The sequence below is a fragment of the Apteryx rowi genome, unplaced genomic scaffold (genome assembly GCF_003343035.1).
Source record: "Apteryx rowi isolate R43461 unplaced genomic scaffold, aptRow1 scaffold_202, whole genome shotgun sequence".
In the NCBI taxonomy this organism is placed as follows: Eukaryota; Metazoa; Chordata; class Aves; order Apterygiformes; family Apterygidae; genus Apteryx; species Apteryx rowi.
Genome location: NW_020448331.1, coordinates 669,094 through 688,642, shown reverse-complemented (window position 1 = coordinate 688,642; position 19,549 = coordinate 669,094).

Below are 19,549 nucleotides of genomic sequence, written 5' to 3'. Positions count from 1 at the left end.
AGCTAATAATGCAGAACTAGAAATTCAAGTAGCACAGGACAGAACACAAGGAAAAAAAGCAAAGCAGAGCCTGAGCTCCAATCAGAGAGAATGGTTGCAGCAAGAAATGTCTTAAAAATAAATAAAATAAATAGATAAATAAATGCTGCACAGTGAAAGGGTGAGAGGGAACAGTCATAAGACAGAAATTCTGACTAACCAGGAGGAAAAAAAAAATTCACACAGCACATTCAGCACTGGAACAAGGGCACAAGGAGGCTGCAGACTTTCCATCCTTGGAGGTGCTTCAAAGTTAGACTAGGCCCCGGGCAACCTGATTTGAAGGTAGCCCTGGTTCAAGCATGGGTTGGGCAACTAAGGATCTCCAGAGGTCCCTTCCAACCTAAATTATGCTACAATTCTAAAGTAAATCCCACAAAACACAAGCGTTATCCACTGGAACATGAAGAAAGACCAAAGCTCAGGATTCACCGCTGTCTCCACTAAGCGGATCTGAGCACCAGCGGGGAGACTTGATCTTTCAGGGTGGCAGGCACGGTCTCTTTTTTTGCTAGGGAACAAGCGTGGATTTAACTTGTCTGACTAGGTAAAGGGAGCCAGGAGCTTCTCTCCGCCCTTCCCCGGGAAGGCTGACCCTTCAGCTGCAGGAGCGACCAGGACGGCCTGGCCACCTTCAGCCCGAGACGCGGCAGTCACTGTGTGCCCTCTACAGCCACGTCACCCGAGCTCGCCTCTGCCGGACCTGTATTTTGTCTGATTAAATAAATATGCTTTTGGAGGGAAATTAATTTCCTTTCACAATAAAGTTCAGGAAGAATGTAGTTTCAGTCATATAGGAATGGTAAATTTATGATAATATTAATATTTCCAATTACATGTTTTATTAGATCTATTTCTATCTCATGCAACTGTGGGAAATTACACAAGCATAAAACAACATTATAATAAATGATACAAACAGAGCTAGAGATTGGAAGCAGTGCTCACTGCCGCTCATTACTTACCAAGGACAACCTTTCGCCGGCTTCTGATCCCAGAATTGAGATTGTTCAAATTATCATTTATCTTGGCAATTATTATGTTATCCTAATTTTAATAACTTTCACGCATATAATGTCATCAAATGTAATGATTACTTACTCTCCGTGAGGTGAAAAGCACGCTAGCTGACCCAGGCTAATGACTAACTGCCATACATGCCCACTTGCATAATGCATAAATTGGGGAATTAAAATGCAGTCTGCACAGCCTGCTGGAATGCACTGCACTTTCTCTTAATTGCCACTATTGCGTGAGAAAGTTGGCTTCATTATTTTGAACGCTGTTTAGAAGTTACAGGCATCAAGGAAAGCAGAATGATAGCACAGAAACATCCCATGCAATGTATATTGTAAGCCATGTAATAGAAACAGAGCTAACACAGTAAAAGCACTGGTGTTTGTTTCTGTGAAAGATCAAGCAAAAAAGTCTTGTCATAACATTTTCCTGAAAAATATTTAAAAAAAGAATCACTGAAAAATAAATATAATATCATTGGAAAAACTGAATTCTAATCAGGTGCCCAAAGTCCATTTTAAAAATGTTTTGATGTTGCTTCTATATATTTATGACTTCCTAAAGACAGAAGTATTTTTAATGCAATATTCATTCTCATAAAACACTGAACAAACAGGAGTAACTCAGTAAAAGAAGAGAGCAGATGGCATTTACATTCACTTGTTTCTTCTCTTCAGTATTCTTCAAATTGACTGTTTGATCCTGGGACATACAGACTGCATTCTGCTCGAGATAGCAATGCACCACAAAAAATTTTGTAGTTATTTAATATTCTAGGTAATTAAATGTGCATCCTTTGCATACTCTAAAAGAGCTCTCTGCACAATACATGGACAATCATGGTACCCCAGTAAAACTTCACTGTTATTACTAGAGTGAAAATTTGGTTTTGCTACCATGAAGACATTTTCAATATATGCTATAAGGTCTTAGGGCTCAATACTAGAAACAGAACTAGCCTCTTCAGCTCTTTTATTTGCACATAATTAAGTAGAAGCAGTAATGAGAAGAATAGAAGAATTAAATAAATAAAAAGGACATTATTTAGGACATACAGATATTGAATTAATGACACAGCAGTAAACCACAGACAAATATCTTACAGTTATTTAATATTCCAGGCAATTACATACTGATATTTCATGACAATATATGAACAATTGGAGTGGGAACTTTCATATGGGAACTTTCATTGTTTCCTCCCCATAAACCACCAGCTTTGCGCTTCTAAGGGGTTTTAATCTTTATGATTTAGCGACATTGATTGATATTCTACTGCTGTGCAGAGGCTTGTCCTACACGACGCCCTGCTAAACTCCCAGCCAAGCAGCACCAACCTGCTCCTACGGCAAAGCAAAATGACAGTTGTGCAAGCGGGGAACGTGCTGCTCTCTCTTGGCTGGTCTTTGCTAACTGCTTTCAGGCGCAGGATGACTGGGGAGGAAACACAAGGCTGATCACTCACCACGCTGCCAGGCTCCATCCTCCCCTAACTGCTATACCTCTAGGAGTAGCTGCCTGTTATGTAGAGACACGGGGAGACAGGTCGGAGCAGCGAGGGAATCATCACCCCACAGCTGACTGCCCAAGGCTCAGCGAAGCACCAGCATTCGATGGTACAATGAGCAAGACATTATCCGTACAAAATAAAATGGGGTGCTGAGAGGATGATACAGAAAAGCTACAGCAGGCATAGGAGAAGAGTAAGAAGAAAGTTTAACTAAAAGCTTTTGGTTTCATAAACTCACTTCAGTTAAAGCTCTGTCCTGGGGGGAGAGCAGAGCCAGCCCTTCACAACTCTCCAGCTCCCTTTAGGCTACAGGAAGGCCAGCAGGAGGGCTTGCTCGCTGGGCTGCTACTACCACTTGCTTTAGCTTCCACACATCATCCTTTCTCACCTCTTTTTCTAGTCTATAAATAAAATGGTAGTTTTCTCTCCAAAACCAATCAAAATGCATACTTGTTCACAAATAAACAGGAGGCAGATTACAGAACAAAATGGCCAAAGGATTCATTTTCAAAGGCATGAGAGCAACTGGGAGGCCAAAATAGCACCCTCAAAGTTATTTAAGCACTTGGAAGTCTTCATTTCATTCACTCTTGATCCAGCTCAGGCCCTGAAGTGACTAGGTCATGCCAACGCAGGTACACACGGGCCAGGGAGGACACAGACAGGTTCCTGGGGGAAGCTGGTGACCAACGTGCTGACTGAGCAGCTGCTCAATATGGGATGGTAGCAACATCACCTTCCTCAAATTTTTGCCCCACACCTCTCTTGTTGGCCACCACTCCGACAGTACAGACAGTTTAATCACTCGAGAAACCAATCCTGAACAGCCCCAGTCTATAAATCAGTATACGGTATAGCAGGTTATAAAGCGTGGAAGTTCAGACATTGCTTTGAGTTACTAAACTCTCTCTCTTGCAAAGACAATAATCTCCACATGGAACGGGATGAGAGTGTGGAAACGGTGGTATGGTCTGCAGCCATCTCCCAATCTGCAGCTGCTCATGAGTCAATTGACCTACTCTCAATCGAGAGTTCACCCTTTTTCCACAGAAATTACTTCCCTATACACATGGGCATAATTTTACTTGTACAAACGACCTTTTCTTACAGTATTTAGAACATAATTACTTAAGAACAAGAAAATGGCCAAATAGGTCAGATCGATGGTCCAGGATGCTATTTCCAACAGGGACCAATAGTAGATGCCTAGGCAGAGGCAGAACAAGTCATGGCCAGAGTGAAGCTTCCCCAGGACACCCTCTAGCAATTTGCAACTCGGGGACCTGCTGAGCCACAACTGGCCCCCAAGAAACTTCTCCTTTGTGAATTTGTCTAAGGACTACTTGGACCCCTACAACCTGTCTGTTCCAAGAAGCTTACCCGTATGGAAGAAGACAGGATCTCCTTTCGATTGCTGTGAACTTCACACATGCTAAGTTCATATGATGTCCCTTAGTGCTTGTAATGGAAGTGTCAGTTAAAAAGCATTCCCTATTTATTTTCTGTGTGCCATCGTATTTCTCCTTACTTACTCTCTTCACTAGATTGAAAAGCGCACTTACTCATTCCTGACATGGAAGCTCTTCCATAAATTTCATTATCCTCCCTGCCCTTTTCTGTCCTTTCTCCAGTTATAACTTTTGGGTTTTATTTTTTTTAATAGAAGGAACAAAACGGAACTCAGTCTTCAAGATACAGACACAGCACGGATTTCCACAGTGGCACAGTGATATTCTTGATTTTGTTCTCTATTCTTTCTCTAAGAATTCATTCATTTTACATTGCTTAGCACTCATAACTGTACATGCAAAGTTAGGATTTTTACTTTTATGTATGCTTACCTACATTGAATTCCATCTGCTGTTTTATTACCTTGCTATTCAATATGGTATAGTTCCTCTGCATCCCTTCAAGTTTTCCTTGTTTTTACTAACCTTTATTTTTTACTATTAAATGGGATAGTTTATTCTTATTTCCTTATATACCAGTTCTTTGCCCATGTGATGGCCTTCACTGCAGATATATCCCGAAAGAAACTACTGATGCTATGTAGTTTAAAGCACTAATAAAAAGTATTCTCAAATATAAATATTTCCAATATTTTCAAAAAATGTACCAAAAAACCCAAACTTGTCTCCCCCACTGAGATATCTAATAAGCAAAATACTTTCACTGTGACCACAGCTCCTGCTCCTACAGTTGTTAAAAAGAGTATAACGGAATATTTTTAACTGTCTAAGAACAATACCTACAGATTCACCAGATAAGGTTTTAATTTTTAAAAAGAAAGAGAACTGAACATCATACTCGAGGTGTAAATCCACAAGTAGCTAACACGGATTAGAAATACATTGTCCACGTAAATTAACACACAGCTGTCCACCACGAGATTTACCATGCGCTGCCCCAAAGCCCCCGGCAGCAGACCCCACCGAGCTCCACTGTTCCCTGCCCGTTACACTGCAGCAGCTCCCGCGCTCCTGGTGCTCAAAGGAAGAAGATCACCTCCCGTGACGCCTCTCTCGCAGCTCAGGCGCAGAACGCGTTCCACCTTGTGTACATGGCGACACAGGTTGCACAGACTTCTCCTGTGGCTCCCAGCGCTTAAATCCTTTCACCCCTGAAAACTCCCCAGTTTGCCCATGCTGATGTGCAGAGCAGACATCCTGCTCTAGACAGATGCTAGCCCAGACTTAGTGTATCATTAACTTTTGCATATTGGGGAGGAAGACTCACTGTTACAAGACAAAAACTTTCCGAGCTTGTGTCCGTCATCACACATTTCTCTCAGATTACAAGGCTGCGTATTCATTTTTGCGTCAGCAAAACACTGATTTTGCCATAAGCGGATCTTTAGTTTTGCAAGTGATATGCTACTGAGATGTAAATTTAACCATTTACCTGACTGTAACAAACCAAACTGAATATAATGCCAATACATTACTACCAACATGATGAACATCCCTCTGAAAGGGCACATGGACCCACATCTGATTTAAACCTCTGTAGTATCCCACATGTGCACAGAAGTGCTAACTGCACATTCACCTCAAAATGTCCATGCCCACATGTCATGACAGCATGTACGGCAAGCTGCAAACTCCGTTCTTACAGTTACTACAGGCTGAACGGATGCTTGAGCATGTCGACTTGGCGAGCAGCTTGCTGCAGCAGTGAACGGACCACGCAGCCGTGCCTTAGGGCTGACGTTCATTGCCGGAAAGGGCTGTAAGCAACTCCTGACGGTGGTCCAACAGGAGGCACGTTGAGGCAACAAATACCAGCTCCTGGTGTTTTGATCCGTTTCAAATACAGAACCGGCTAAGCTATTGACTATGCTGAATTCATACAGAAAGTTATTCTAGTTGGGAGGGTTTCTGTTATCTGAGGCTCATTTATTCTTCAAATAGAGTCAGTGGGTTGTAAGTCAAATCACATATAGTTAAATAAAAACCTCGCAATATTCGAGTTCACAGTTCTGTAGAAGTACTGACTGAACCCATGAAGAAAAGATGCTGATTAAGTTGTCCCTACAGCTAAAAAAAATTACTTTCCCAAATAAAATGATTTTCTTTACATACAACATGAAGTTTCTGTTAATTTAATAACAACAGTCAACTTGTAAATAACATATCTCAATAATAAAGGTTGCTCTTTCTTGCTATGCATCCAGCTCTCTATAGAAAAATGTTGGATTTTGCCATGTTTCATATTTTGGCCTTCACTCTTTTTCTACTCAGCTGTTAGAGCATAGAAAGCAACAGAGAAGAGATTACCGTCTTAGCGGAGAGGAATCCCACACGCAGGCTGCTGGCCCCGATACTAGACACCGTCACACCCGCTAGGTTCAGTAAGAATAACTGACAAGCAATGAAACTCTGTCCTATTTGCAGTATTTGCAATGCAATTGCCTGAAGGTGTAAACATCAATTTAATGCTAAGTCTACATTACAATCTTTTACCAGCATAGCTACACCACTTAATCACTCCAGGCTGGGGAGAGACTGGCTCTATCTTTCCAGCCATACTTTTAGAGGAGGAAAGTTGAGCTGCGAGATCAGGCACCAATCCTCACCTCTCACCAAGCACTAATCTGCCCCGTGGTTGGGGAGGGAGGGAGAATGAGGACCGTGGGTGCCCATGTGAACGCACAATCGCGTTGTCCGCCATGGAAGCAATTGCTTTTTGATGAAACATGACGTGGAAAATAAATACAAAGGCTCTAAGTGAAATAAGTTTGTATTTGGTATCCAAATGATTTCCGTAAAAGGTATTACAGTCAATGCATAAAACACATCAGAAATGCTATGTCACTATAATTCATGCAAAAATCATGCAGAAGTCATTCATGTGCCAGTATGAACTTCCAGCAATTTATAATCAAAGGGACAATTTCTTCCGGCTGCCTTCTCTAACTTCCGTGCCCAGGGGTAACTACTGTGAACACTTTCATTAGAAATTATAATTCCTATATAAAAGAATTCTACCTAGAGATCTCAAAGTACTAAAAATAGCATTAGGATTACATTTGAATGGAGAAACACAGTTAAGTTCTTTCGCTTAGGGATAAACAGGTAATCATTGCTGAAGCTGAGAATGAGTCATGACCAACCAGATTTCATCCCATTTCACATAACAGAAATTCATACAGAGCTGCAATAACACAAGATAGCAACACCTTCATATTATGCTGCAAAAGCAGCCCGAGCTCACATCCCAGACGGGTGCACTTACTGCAGCACGAAGGAAGGGGCAATACTAAAAAGTTCTTTCCAAGCCAACAAGGCAGCGGTTCGACAAACGATCCCGAGCACCCCCAGCCACGGCCCGCACCAGTCTGCATGCTGCAAGCCTGCTCTGCGCGCATCGCTCAGGCATGAAACAAAAAAAACAAGGCAGAAACAGCTTCTCCATAAAATGGAGATATACAAGGGGAAGACTTGGTTGATGAGACTAGTTTGGACTAAGCACTCAATTAAAAAAAAAAAATTAGATTAGTTTATAGGCTGATTTTTACCTCTGCAAATATCATTCTTAGAGTGATAAACACACACCTACCTCCTTATACAAAGGCAACCTGAATTAACCCTTTTGTAACAGACAAATGCTCACACTAAAAAACAGGGATTTTAGATTATGCTGCTAGACAACTTACACAAAACAATGTAATATAATCATGAGGGTAGATGCAAAATACTGGGAGAGTAAACACTTTGAAGAGGTGCTGTCTTTTTCATCGAGAGATAGGTTATTAATTTAAGAACCACCAAATGATCAGCTCAAAAATTCAGTTAAAACAGAAGCAAATTCTGGCTGGTACCCACAACAAAGAGAGGCTGGCAAGACTAGCAAAACTTCTGCTTTGCAAAACACACATGAGACTGATATGTGCTTTAGAGTCAACAACGCCCCATTCTTCAGTCTACTCTGCTGCCTGCCCTCGAATCCAGACGACTGCCGAGGTCACCGTTCTGACAAGCATTTTATTACTTAAGATGCTACTCCAACGCCCAGCAAAGGCCCCAGAGCGGCCCACTGCTTCCAGCGAGGGCCCAGGTGAGGACTGCGGAAAGGTCACAGCCGTGACACGAGCTCCCACGGGCGCCTTAAACAAGCTGATTGACATGCCAGGGAAGGATTACAGGCTAATCTCAATGCATCTTTTTTTCAGATTCCTAAAACTTTCCTAATTTCATTTATTTAAATACACGACTACATACAAATTGTCTATTTTTCCACGAAAAATCCCATGTGCGGTTTAAACAACTACTTCAGGATTAAGACAAGCAAAAATTTTGCCCAAAAGCTACTTTTCAAGATTCTAATTCAACCAAAGCGGCGGGATTTTAAATGTTTGGAGACTTTGTTCTTTCTGTTCTCTAATGAAACCTTTAGGTATGCAGCAATTTGAGTGATACCAAGTATGTAATAAAATGCACAAGGAGCATTTCAGACTCAGCTGACATCTGAAAGAATAATTAATAAAGCCTTTTAAATGTAAGGCTCATTAAAAACAGACTTCAGATTCCTTTGGCCATGAGATTGTTCAGCTAAGCATGTTGCCATGATGAACTCCAGCTGATCACTTCAGCCTTTGGACTTGCTTAAAAAGAAACCGCACCTTCAGAGAAAGCCACCAGCAGGAAGATGCTCTCGAAAAAGCCTTCTAACATGAGAAGGAAAATAATCCAGGGCTGAAGCAAGGAACCATTCAGAGACTGAAGTTTATTTTGCTGCTTTGTCGGACAGGATCAAAACAGCTGGTCCAGTAACCCCCCCCCAGTGCCTCATCCACTGCAGATTTGAAACCCTCCACCCACGATGTATGTGATGAACGGTGAAATGCTTTGCAAGGATCCCTTCCCCAGGCTCGCCAGCCTACCACCGCTGCTGAGAACCATGAGGTCTGATTTCTTTCATATCCCAGTCTTAGCGCAGGAGTTATTAATGCTCATAAAATTACCCATTATCCAAAATTATTTCACTAAGTAGAATTTAATGAGCTGATTATCAAGCTTGTTTTGATCATTGATTTCAGAAACACCATGTCAAATCTCTGTAAACAGCAAAAACTCAATAGCCAGGGGCAGAAACAAATGGGTTTTAAGGATATTTGGCACTTTGTTTGCCAGATAAGTATGATAAGATTTTTCCCCATCTGATAAATATGTTAATGTGAAGCTCCATTTGCTAAACCTTCCTCCAGCACTCGTTTGCTCTGCATGCCCTTGCCTACTGAAGCCTTTGCTCCATAACATGAAACTATTAGTTTGGTAGCTTTGTACAACCAGAAGAACTTTGCTGATTTGTTTAGCCCTACCATCATTCTCCCATTTCAGTCAGATATATTCTTAAACTAAGGAAAATAAAAAGGGAACATACTCAGTGTTATTCTTTATATTATCCTATGGTAAACCCTCAGAAGTTTTAGCTGTTACATATCCCTGCGCAAAAGAGAGAACAGGCTGAACTGGGACCTAGGACAGCCCAAGAGATCTCATCTCCCCAGGCAGCCCCTGCTGTGCCTAGACCTGCTCATCGACACTCTTGGTACACTTAGGTGTCTTGGCTAACTCCGTGAGAGCCTGGCGACCCCAGGGACCCCCTACGCAGTTCCTGCTGCATAGGGAAGAACTGACTGAGCTATACAAAGATCATTTTAAAAAGTCAGTTCAAACTGTTCCTGCATACGCAGGAATGGTCACTGGGACAGTCTCTTGAACATAGGTAAGACAGTGAGGTCACGTTTTACACATAGTTTGTCAATAAAACTGGATCACGCACGTGTTGGAGTGGTCCTGTAGGACAACAGGCCAGCTGGGTTATCACAGTTCAGCGGAACAACAGTTTGGAAAGTCTCATCTCACACAGCTGAAGACACCAGACTCCTGTCACCACCAGGAAAGTGAGCGAACACCCTGTTCAGGAAACTAGATACCCATGTGAGCTTTATTCTATGCAAAAAAAACAATATAGACTAGAAAAACAGAACAAAACAACAACAGGCACAGTCTGTGCCACACACCACATAAGACAACAGCTCATTATATGAGAAGATGCCCAATGCTTAGGCGCTTAAAGCTTAGCAACTCCTGTTTGCCAGAGCTTGTTCTTTTCTACTACACAAGGTAAGTTAAACAGGTTTGCCTTTTCTGTAACAGAAAATAAAATGCAATCACCTCAAAAAGAATCAGAGTACCTTGGGTCATATCATGCGCTGTTCTTTCCAGTGTTACTGTGCTTTTCTTCTCCTTTGATGAATGGAGAAGATTGTCTCAAAAATGTTCAAAAATTTTCACGTGGTCACAGGTAAAGTCCATGACAGCACTAGAAATGAGCAGCTACCCCCTAAATCTAAGGTTATAACATCCACTACTAGACACTGCCCTCCTCTGCAGGGATTCCCCATATGGTCCATCTGGCCTCGGCTCTGCATTTCAACAGCCTCCAGCGGCCCACAGAGGCAGCACGACGGCGCCATTGGATTGCTCTAGGATTACCTCCTGAGCCTCTGCGTTTGCTGTGCTACCCACGCAGCCCGTGTTGTAGCCCACCAACCGGAACTTGGAGGCTACGAAAATCCATCCATCACTGCCACCTTCCTTCTCTCAGCTCCCCAGGTGCTGGCTAGAGAAGCGGCTGCCAGGCACACGAAGCTGGTCGAGGCCTGCTCGCTGTCAGGCCCTCTCACCGTGACGGGACTTGGGCTTACAAGGGCCCCGCAGTATAGCAGCAATAATTATTAACAGACTCACCTGCACACAGCTTGTGTTGCTTCCGTAATTTCAGATACACTTCTTAACATGAATGTACAAGCATAAAGCAAATAAACAGTTTCCATGACTTTTTTCATACCAAAGCAAAAAAATACATAGATTTCCTCTGTCAGTTTAGAAAGTAAAAGAAGCTTTAGGTTATAAGCAGGGAAATGGAAATATGTAAGAGGTGAAAGAATTTACCATTTGTGCTGTTGTAAATTCTTAATGTTGCTGGATTCTCATTTCAGAAGACCTTATTAAAGTCTGATTTTCTTCTGCATACCTAACTGACCTAGTCTGCCTTGGCTTGGCCACCTTTCCTCCTTCTCTTCAGTGAACGGTTACTGCTTTGCTTGCGCGGAGGCAGGAAGACGTGGCAGTTTGAATGGCTCCTCTTTCCCCCAACTACGATACGCTTCCCAAACCAAACGCGGTTTGTAGGGGGATGTAATACGTTTCACTAGACCTGTTGACTGTTGGAAAAAAAAAACACATGCTTCTGGGCACACAAATCCATTTTCAGATTCTCAAAGGACTGCTCTCAAGGTAAATAACAACTGCATTTAAAAAAAAAATACAAACTTAAAATTTTACTGATGCCATTGAAGCCAATGTCTGCTCTGAGAGCCCATGGACTCGGGAATTCATAAAACGTGATCAAAACCAGGAAGGTAATTGTTAGCAGATTTAAATTTGTTCTGCAAGGAAAAATGTAGCTCCTTCAGCAATCATTAGGAACTCGCCAATTCGAAGCAGAGTGAAAACAGCTTAACTGCCACTTCCCTTATAAAAACCCCTCACGCTTGCAGCAGTCCAAAGAATGTGCCAGTAAAGCATCTGTAAAAGCTGAGGGTTTCCTCCTCTCAAATTAGGCTACAAAAATCTTACATAAGGCCCAGCCCAGCTCCTTCCACTCTTCTTTCACTGTCACTTCATTTCACTTTTCCCCTGAATCTTTATTTCATGTTTTTAAACAGCAGCTACCTTTATGCTCAGAAATACAGGGCAAGACATAAATCTTCCTAGAGCATCTTGTGCATACTTGCCAAGTCACACTGTGAATCTGCTTAACTATAATTTACAAGTCAACTGATACGGTGGTTACGCGCGACACGTATCAGTCATCCTGTCCGGCTGACGGACAAGGCGAGCTGGCGGTGAAACGCGCCGTCAGTCATCAAGGCGCTGCCTTAGCCAAACACAGGCAGGCTAACAGCAGTGCCACGCTGCCACGCTGTATTTATCAACATGAGGGAATAATTTTTAGCAAAATAATAAGTCCTCCTCACGATACTAATGCTAAGTGACCTGAGAAACTTTCCTAAGGGACTGAAGGCATAGAACAAAGTTTCGTTTTATCTTCATAGGGCTGACAGCTCAATTTCCCAAGGTCCTGGGGACTTCCAGCAGCGCTGCGCAGCGGCAGTAACAAATGGCAGTGTTTACGCCGAGATCTCTCTGCTGAAGCCCGCCGTAGCCGCGCTCCCTTTCCCAACGCTCTTCAGGCACAAGCAAAGCACGTTCTGCATAAAGCAAGAGCAAGTGACTCAGCAGCGTATGCCTATTATTCTTAAACATTATGGAAATGCCGCATGTAACATAGGTTGAAGGTTTTCTAATTTGAATTCAAGCTCCGCAGCTCGACATGACCATACATTATCATTTGAAAGACCCTGGGAAACCGTTCCCATTCAGCCATTTCCCACAAGCTTTCTCTCATTCTGCACGTTGACTATGGAGGCAAAGAGTCGGTCCTTCTGAGCGGGGGGGTTGCAGTAAATCATCTCAGAGCCACCCCTACAGTTCCCCAGATTCTTTTTTAAAAAGCCKTCTCCGACATCATCACTACAAAAAATGGTCTATGACGACAAATAACGTGAACGGCCAAACTGCCCCCTGCTCCAAGCAGCACCTTCCCTTGTACGTACCCGTTACTTGTGACATATGCTTATGGGGCTAAGTGAGTTTACAGTGGAAAGGGCTTTCAAATACTACCAGAATAACAAAACCAAAACCTTACTGCCATATAGAGAATAACGAGAAGAATGACATCAAGGAAAGATTTTGTCCAATGTATACGTGCTCCTCACTTCTTTTCGTCCAAAACTGCTTCACACTTTCATATTTTAAGGAAAAATTACGGGGACAGACATTTACCCTTTCTTTGGCAGAACGACTAGGCATTAGCATTCTCCCCTCCACAGACTGATGTACTGCTCTTTACCTTCAGTATATTTTCCACGTGAGAACTGAAATAGGAAAAATCATGGGATATAGCCCTTTGAGGCAATGTTCCTAGCAGTTTCTGCTTTTCAATTCACTGCACTCACAGGCCTGGCATTTTCATTCCACTTTCTCATCAGTAGTGTCCTGCCGGACCCAGGTCACCTAACCCAGCCAAAACCAATTTCTTTCCAAGCTCATCGCTGTGGTCTGCCAGGACACGGAGAAATAGGACCTGCTTCTTGCTGATGTCAAATGATGCATGTCTCAAAGTCAACAAATGTATTTGGCCAATTCTTTATTAAATCAAGCCTTCCAGAGAATATCAGAAAGGGAAAAAAATTAGAACAAATTTCAGTATTTTCATATTTTACCTTTTTTGGAATAATACAGTGTAACATAGTAAATCCTGTGAAAGGGAAGTCTCTTAATGACACCATGTGGAACAATGAACACAGGTTTTATTTGATAGCATATCTCACTTGTCTCCCCAAATTTATGGATTCCTGTAACTACTCTACCTATCTTCATTCATTTTGGAAATCTATCATGATATGTAGGTACTTATTACCTTCTTTCTAGTGGCCAGAGGAAGTTTTTCTCATTGCAATATCAACAGAACAATAAAGGTTAGAAACTGCCTGTGCTGAACACTTTCCTTTTACTATGTATGCCTTTTCAGCAGTAAAATCARTAGATATTGTTAGCTTAGCTAGCAGTTACTTGTTTATCAAGCAAACAAATATCAAGTACASAACGAACAGGGCCATATTTCTAGCTATTCCGCATCCAGCTTACATTTACGTAGAAGCATTCATTCACTTCAGTTAGCGAAATGGAAACAATTGCCAAGATCAGTGAATTATTCCCAGGCATTAATCTTATTTATGAACACATAGCAGCACTTAACAGGAACCCAGCAAACTGCCTTGATTAAATGGAAAAAATTTGCTTGCATCTCCCCTTTCAAGCAGAAGAAATGTTGCCTCTAAAATGCATACCAGTAGTTCACATAAGTATTGTTATTTATATATGCACATTTCATAAGGTATACAGAAATCTCTCTTCAGCCTCACTGAAGTAAGTTATCATACTGCTTAAACATCTACTGTCATCATAAATGGTAACAGATACACCAGATACGATCTCAGTCGGTTCTGAACACAAGAATGTGTCCTTCTAAAAAATAGGTATATATTTGCAAATATTTCAGACCTTGCATAGCCAGTCAAAAGCAAGATAATGATTTATGAAGGTACTTGTGGAAAGTGTACTGCTTTTCTTTGCTGCCATTAGAAACTCTTGAAATTCCAATCTTTCCAATCAGCACTACCAAAATACTTCATTTTATCAGGTGCGGTGAGCAAAGACGCTGTATGTTCTTTACGGTGAGGATGCTGACGAGAGGCAAGGACCAGCGCTTGCTCTTCGCTCACCTCCTTCCCCGGATTTTGCTTGGCCTGGGCTGCAGCCCACCATTAGCAACAGCAGCTCTTTGGTCCGATAACAACCACGACCCTGCGCAGGTGTACAGTCTCTTTCATTCACTCATCTCAGGATACTTTATGCATATTATTAATTAGTTACGTGGTTAACGAAGGTTACATTTAACTTTCTTTCAGACACTTGTTAAAACTCTCACATTAGGTGACCTAATAATGCTTACACGTGATGTATGCACAGTGCAAAGCCACCGACTTCAATGACACTGCAGATGTGCTTATACTTAGATATATGCCCCAAACCCTTATTAACAGACTTGGCCAGGATGACTATCTTATGCAAACAGGTTTGCAATGAATTGGGATAAATCACAATAAGATAATAAAAAAGATATTTGTAAATCAATACTGAGGTTTCACGACTACCTACAAAGACGACATAATTTGCAGGCAGAGTACGGGGTCCTGAACCTCCACTGCGATCACACAGAGCACCGAGACCTGTGCCATCATCCTCTGTTGCCTAGTTGATATAAAAACAGCTTCATAATTTTCTATAGTTATTTTCATATGCTGGCAATTAATGGGAAGCAGTTTGAACAGAATGAGGAGACGGGGAATCAGGAGACCTGGACCTTCCCATGCTTTTCTCGGTAACGGTGAAGCGAGCTCCCTCGGCGTTCAGCGCCTCAGCTTCCTCGCCCACCGCCGGCAGCAGTATCCCGCCTGCCCGAGCTCCGGGGTCCYTCCCCAGCAGCTGGAAAGCAGCCGGAAGCAAAACGCAGGTGCAGCAACACCGAGCAGCAGGTTCATGGCTGAAGCCTCTAACTCCACAGTACCATAAGAAAAAGGTATCACTTCGGGTTTTAATTACCTACTGATGTGCGATAGATAGCAGTAAATTTACAAAATACTACACAACGGTAAAAGAATTTACTAGTAAAAGCAGACTCAGGCTGACTCCCACTTTACAACTTCAAACCAAAACCTTGTTTGATTTGGGGGGGATGCAGTTGACGCTGCCAGCAATCTAAAATGAGAGGGACATCAGTAGGTATCAGCCAATTTAATGAGAGCTTACAGAAGTGAGCAAATCAGTGTAGGTTTAGAAGTTTTCAAAGCCATAAAGAAAACAGTTTAATGAAAAGAGCTGTCTATAGGCGTGCGCGCACACACACACACACACACCCCCACACACACACCCCCACACACACCCTCCGCAGATGCTCTCTCTGCCCTCAATCTTTCTTTAGGCCACAGATAATCGCCTCTGGGTAAGACAAGGCTGCGGTTCTGCTCGGAGTTACGCTTGACCTTGTGAGAGGTTTGCAGAAGCGGCCAAACCCTGCACATTAACATGCATGTCTCTAGTCTGAAACGCTTAACTTGCTGAATGGAAAATATTAGCGGGATATAGCAAAAAGGAGAGGGTAGTAATAACTACTCTTTACAGCTGCACTCCAATGAAACGAAGGCATTTCACCTGTTTCAGCAGAAAAAYAAGCCCATTTGCAGATTTATATTTTGGGCAATGGTTAACTCTGATTTACACATCTTCATAAAAGTGTTTCTATTCCATTAAACAGAAGCATTTTATTATGGACATAAAACAAACAAGCAGTGAAAATATTTATAGTATTCACTTATTGCCTAACGTGGGAGAGGCAGGATACGCTACCAGATAGGGTAAAAACCGTAGCCATACCGACGGCACAGAAGCAGAGTTCCTACAATTATTCATCTTTTGCACATTTTTCAAAGCAAGACATCAAYCTGAGCTAATTATAATACTGCTTCTGATCTGACTATCAGCCCCATGAAGGCAAATAGGCAAACACTGCCGACTTCAACAGAACCAAGTTGTGGGGGCCTGAAGCCTCTGTTCCACACTCTGGATTCTAAGAACAGTGCCAGAACCAAATTATGGGGGTTTTTTGGAGTTACCTAGAGAATTTGGATATTCTTATCTCATTATTCAACGAATCTCATCTCTAGTGCTTGTATAAACTACATCAATTTTACTTAACCAAGGTGTAGGGTTTGTGTCATTTTTAAACTAATATGGAAAAAATCAGTTGCAATCTTGGAATGTTAACTTTGTTCTGTGTTTCGCCAGATGACTACGGATTTTGCATTTGTTGGAGCATTATCAGTTCCAATTGCCAGATGAATTCTTACTGTGAAACAGCCCAACACAAAAGCAAACATTTTTGATGTGCAGCCCGAAACAGTTCCTTGCTATCTCTTGTGCCGGTCAGGAAACCAAACAGAAGGAAGAAGGCTTCCACCAGTCTGCTGCATCGGGGCTCTGTCTTCTTTGGCCTTTGAGAGTTAAAATAAAGGTGGACAAAGAAGGGGCAATGCAGTTTCCAAGGATTTTCTGGGCTATTTTATAATCTCAGCTCCTTTCTTCTTTTTTTAGAAAAATCTCAGTCTGTCTCGAAGTCTATTTGATTTCACACTTCCCAGCTCTCTGTATGCCCCATGCTAATTACATTATAGTAATTCTTACAGTATACTGAATTCTTGTTTTGAGCGCAGTCCACTGTGTGCTTTTCAAACTCTAAAGTGTTCGTTGTCKGGTTTTTTCCTTGTACAGTCTCTCGCTCCCTTTCAACGCAAATCAGAGAAACATGCATGCGCTTTGCAAAAAAATCATTACCAAGCCATTTCTCTTAATACAGAAGGAATTTCATTATGCAAAGTTATTTACAGCAGTTCTTGCAGCACATGTGTGGATTTCTACCAGTGGCAAGGCCCACGACAGCCTAAGGAGGCAGAGAAAGAAAAAAATCCCTGATTTGAAAGACAAAGGAGCTGCAGGAAATGCAAACTCCAGCTGCCCAGAGGAGCTTCCTCCCTTCCCATCCACCCTTTGCAGCAAGGCCTGCTGCTTGTTTCTGTGTCTGTACGTACCCCTAGAACAGCCGCAACGTGATGCCTGTCCAGCTCTTACACAAAACCACAATGCAGAGTGAATTATAAACGTTTCTTTGTCGTAAAAGTTAAAATAGATGCTTTATGATATTGTTTGCATTTTTTTTTCCACAGGACGTTTACCTTGTGCTGAATATCCTTAGCATTGTCCTTGAATAATTTTAGTTAAAGTCCTGAGGTCATAGTATTAAATCTACTCAATAGGAAGCATTAACGTTTAAAATTAAACGAGATCCAAATCCTTGAAGATTTCAAATAATCACATTCCCTATTAAGATACTGCCCCTGACATCAGTGCCGGTAACGAAAGCGGCTTCGCTTTCAAGCACAGCGACCACCCCGCTTTACGCTTTGCCACGAAACGCCCCGGCGACGTCGCTGCCTGCGGGCGCAGCCTGTGCCGCTGCCTCCCGGGCGCCGCGGCCGGCGGGGTGCGACGGGCCGAAAGCCCCCGCGCGCTTCCGCGGCCCCCCGCCGCCTGCCGGCAGCGAGCAGGGGCGACGGCGGGCTCTAAACGGGCATTTCCAGTTCAAGACTCCTAACGTTTAATGAAGATATCTGACCAAAATAAATATTTGGGAGTTTACTGTCTAAAACAACATGTTTTATAAACTATTTGCCTTTGATACTACCTCCAGCTGAGAACTTTCTCCAAACACTAGTACATCCAGAAAGGGAGAGAAAGAGGATCAAATAAAAGCGAAAAAGGAAAACCAGCAAGGGAGACAGCAGAACAAAATAGTGAAAGAGAAGAAGCCAGAAGAAGAAAAAGGATCTGCAACTCTCAAGTCACTCCAGATATCCGTCCATCTAACCTCTTTTTAAAAGCCTTCAGTTACAGAAATTCCAGTTTTCCTAAACCATTTATTCCAGGGCTTAATTTTATGCTTGCAGTCGGAAAGCTTTTCTTAACACCTAATCTAGATCTCTTCTGTTACAATTTAAGCCCATTACCTTTTGCCATATTCCCTGTGGATCTGCAGTATAGGTCATTATGTTAATCTCTTCCGTAACCTTTTATGCATCCAAAGACTGCTAGCATTTCTTCGCTCATTTTTCTCTTCCTTAGGCTAGGCAACCCTCACTTTTTCAACCTTAAGTCATAGATCATAATACAACGTGTAGTAGTCACTATTTTGCATCAGTTTTAGCAGGAGATGGCTGAATAGGATTTGAATTTGAGCCAGAAGAATACCACGCAGCTCTTCAAATTCTGGTACATGAAATCTTCTGAATCTGTCACAATTTTTTAAAGAGGCATGGCATCTGATCTATTAATTTTTACATACGGATAGACAAATATGCACATGTACACACAAACATCTTTGGTTTTCTGATACATGTAAGCTAGAACCTTAAAAATTTTGAACACCTAAGTATTTTTAAACTTTTGCGCATCTAGCCAAGCCAGCCCTCTGTATTAGAGGTGTGTTCACAGTTGCAACCACTGCATTTTTATTTCAAAATCCCCGAAGATTAGGCTTACTCAGTGTTCAGAGGCTGGTTAAGTTAGCTCTAGAAAGCACAATCACCAACGGCAGCTTTTGGCTCCAGTACCCCACTCCCAAGTGCAACAGTATTCAGACCCAGGGTTTTAATTTGGCCCATAATACTGGGCACAGCTGTGAAGTTCAGAATCTGATGAGTTTTTCAGATTACAAACCCACAAAGTATTTGGTTTCCTCTCAACTCTATACTTTGAGATTGTGACGGTGTTGCCACGTCTGGAGGACACAGGCCACTACAGCCCCTCGCAGCTCCTGACCACACGTTCCTCATCCTCCTGCCCCAGCGCAACACGATTACCGTTTTTAACAAATAAGCACTGCTGCTGACGGAGATGGGAACATATTCATCCAGTTACAGATAGTGCCTTTATCTGTAGAAATAACTCTTTAAACATAATGAAGAGCTGACGACAGCAAGTGCATGCACATTACTTCTCTCTCTCCCTTTTTTGCTTTGGAATCAGCAGTACCAACCCAGCAGGAGAAATATCTGACTCAAACAAGCTACCTGCTCCTGCACGATGGGATGCAAAGACGTCTGTACTTGCAGCGTCATTGCTTTATTCATAGTATCAGTACTCTCTCTCCTTCCCTCTATATATATATAGACACGCT